Here is a 3,773-nt window from a genome sequence, read left to right as displayed (position 1 = left end):
ATAGATAGATAGATAGATAGATAGATAGATAGATAGATAGATAGATAGATAGATAGATAGATAGATAGATAGATAGATAGATAGATAGATAGATAGATATTCAAAGTAATGAGGTAAACAAAAGTGGACAGCAGTAACTGACAAGAAACAGAAGTAGAGGCACGTTCGCTGAGGGTGATTTGGACAGGTCTGTTTACGGTGCTTTAAAGGGCTCAGTGCCAGATTATGGAGCTAAACGGTTCCCTTTAGTCTTTTATCCTCTCCACCATGGATCTGGCTTTCCACAGCCTGCCCTCCTTTAAAGTAATGACAGCTGCTTCCCACAGCATTCCACCAGTCACGCTGTGAAGAGAGGGGATCTACCCGTCCTTAGCGAGGCAGGATGTAGGAAAACTGAGAGTGATAATGACCTCGGCAGGAATGATAATAATGATGACGACGACAGAGAAGTTTGAGTGGATCTTTACCACGTACGTGAAATGTGGCAGCCCATCGGAGGAAACCCAAAGCCCCGCCACCCACCCCTCCAGCCCACTTCATCAACCCACATTTTCCCGATCGATGCAAAACCCATCACACGCTCCTATTGATCACAGCGTTGCCGTGTCGCCACAAGCCTCAGGACAGACTCCCGTTTCCCAACCATCTTTTAAATGAAAAGGAATTATACATTTGAACGTTTTCTTTTCATGTCAGTCCATATCAGAGTCACAGGAGCAAAAGGCTGATTGCTTTATTAAAGCAGCTGTGCATTCTCCATTTCATTTTTGATCAATATTTTAGCATTTAATGTACTTTCCTGCGAAGGAAAATCCGGCTATTCCCGCTGATCCGATTAAGACATCCAGACATAATCAATAGGGGGGATATGTTTATGTTTTTAATGAGACCGAGAAGACGAGAACTGATGTTCAGATGACATGTATGATTTCACATGCAGAAAATAGAGCCAGTGCCAGTCAAACCAAAAAAAAGTGGTCTTTTGGTATTTTTAAGACTGAATAACTTTATGCAAAATATAAAGTGTATGTCAGACTACCTTAAAATAAAACACATTTTTATTTGGCAATGCTTAATTCAAGGCTAAATTCCACATTTCTTGCATTTTCCTGCTCCACTCTTGTGTTGCCAGCTTTCTGAGGTGGGTACATACTTGCGTCCAGACCTAATTTGTCTCCCTTCCTCTGCGCGGCCTGCTCACACAGAGTAGAGACACAGGGTTTTGTGGCATCTGACAGGAAATCTATTGAGCGCACAGTCTGTGTAATCCCACCATCACGTTATCTTCAGAAGAAGAAACCGTAATCCAATCATTAAATCTGTATTTAAGCAAAAACAGATTTTCGGCTCTATGACCGTGACTGTGTCTCTTTAAGGAGATCAGTGCAGACCAGCCTCGCACCACCCTGCATTTTCAGGCAGCAGTTTAGGCTCTCATTATAGTTTTGCTCTCATTTGCCGTTTTACATTCTCAGCACTGTAAACTCCCAGCACGGCTGTAATTTAGAGAAGAACAGCTGAGTAGGAAAGGGAATCGGGGTTTATTTTTGGAGTGAAATCTGGACTAGTGTAAACAGTGAGTGTTAATGAATGAAAACAAAGATGAGAAGGATTGTGAGAAAAAAATTTCTGTAGAGGATCAGAAATTTGCAGATTTCTCAAAAGTGCAAAAAAGTGCAAAAAAGGACAAAATTGTTACGTGTCAATAAGTAGTAATGACATATTGTAGTGGGCTGAGGGACACGGTCTTCCTGTCACGCTGCTTGTATGTAATTAAATTCTTGATTCACGAGCAAACTGCCTGTTATGGCTGACCTTCTGACCTCGCCATGAAGAAAGTGTATCAGCAGGAGGAAGTTCACTCTGTACGCCTTCCTAAATGTTCTGGGCATTCAATTCAGTCTCCAGAAGCTGGTACAGATGAAACCGTTTCTTGTTGGTTCATTTATGCAGGGAACACGAGACAATACCTTCAGTTCTCGGAGCCGGTGTTTTTAGTTTCACTTCGGCCACACACCACTCGATCAGCGGCCACTTTGATGAACTCAGCGCGTTGCCTGAAATCATCAGTTGCTTTAATCAAATTACTGACATAATGAGAAATCAGTGACACGGAAAATAATCAAGGTGCATGAAGGTAGAACCAAAAAACTTGTGGTTTTCTTTTAAAATATAGAATTGTTATTATATTTATTTTTGCCATTACATTTGAGATTTGTGCATTTTAATGCGTTTGATTGTTGTCATCAAGCACTTTGTGATTCTTAACAGGAATAGTGCAATATATATACATATGACTTTTTGATCACGTTGCAAAGCAGCTTTATCAGTGTACTAGCATTTCATATAAATCTGATAAAATAAAAACTCAGTGTTGCATTTAAGTGCATATCATTATTTGATTCACTTTATACTAGTTAAAAGTTTGTTGTATGTTGCTGTCTGAAAACACACATACTGTTATCTCTTTCGTCTACGTGCAATAAATCGATACATTTATTTTCATCTATTTAAACCCACGAGGAATTTGTAACTCACTCCAGACAGACATTAAACTGCTGACATTAAACTTCTGCAAGTGCAAAACCTTCAACTTCGCCGCCACAGCAAAACCGAATCAACAAACCCCGTGTCAACATTCGACTTCTTACACAAAGCTCACGAAACAGACACTGAGTCCCACAAATCCATCATTTGCACATTTTCCTTTCGCTGCCGCGTACTTGTTTGGCTCGTCTGCCGGAGGAGTGTGGAGAGGGATAATTACTATAGCCACAGGGCTGCATTAATCAGCTGGGTGCATTTGTTGGGCTTTATTATGTTCCACTCCCCTCTCTGGGCTGCGCCGACTGAACCACCAGGACGAGACAGGGCTGGTGGAGGACCGCTGTCGCCCCGCTGCCCGCTCACGCTGGGTTAATAAATGCTATTAGCCTCTATCTCTTGCCTCTTAATTTCTCATTTTACTGAGGGCAGTTAAAATAAAACTACGTGAGCGCTTGTGTAAATGAGAGACTTGTTGCAGGGCTCCGATATCGCTGACTGCGAGAGCCGGACTCCCACAATGTGACTGGATTCACTTTTCTTCTGCTGGTTCGTGCTGTTAAAAATGTCCATGCAGTCAATTCAAGATTGATCATTTACTATTGTGGGATATTGATGTGACATCACTGATAGTAAGCAACAGGCTGAGTGTGACCAAATGTGAGCATACAGCTTCTCCAAAAACATCTTTTAAGGTCCTGCGGGAGTTTATATTGCGAGCAAATGTATTATAAATATGTAAGGCTGAGAGGGATGACACCCAAATTAGCTAAGCAGCCTCCATCAGACCTTTGACTAAGTATTCGGTGCAGAGTCTGCATCATAATTAGAGAAATCCGCTGTTATGAACTCTTAAATCACTGCCTTGTTGGTGCTGTTACGTATTGTGCTCTTTGTTAAATGTTTTCACTCATCAGAAGTCACTTTGGTTAAAGGCAATCACCAAATGGCATATATTAACTTAAGGACATTTCTCCAACCTGCGCTGCATCTTTGAAAGCCGCGATTGTGATTCCAGCGACAGCAAACGGTCTCCGCTGTGTTTAATCACATCACATATAAACAAAATCAATTTTACCCCCCACACTCTAATTTTAAACGACTCCTTGACACCGCTCGAATCCTCTGCGACTCGCCCACGTCAACTGCATAACACAAGAGGGTCTGGGATGGAGTCACCTTTGATGCAAAGCCAGGTTGTGTCATTGTCGGATCAATACATTCATCTC

The sequence above is a fragment of the Pundamilia nyererei genome, unplaced genomic scaffold (assembly GCF_000239375.1).
Source record: "Pundamilia nyererei isolate P.nyererei 1_Seehausen unplaced genomic scaffold, PunNye1.0 scaffold00058, whole genome shotgun sequence".
In the NCBI taxonomy this organism is placed as follows: domain Eukaryota; kingdom Metazoa; phylum Chordata; class Actinopteri; order Cichliformes; family Cichlidae; genus Pundamilia; species Pundamilia nyererei.
This window is presented reverse-complemented; position numbering follows the sequence as displayed.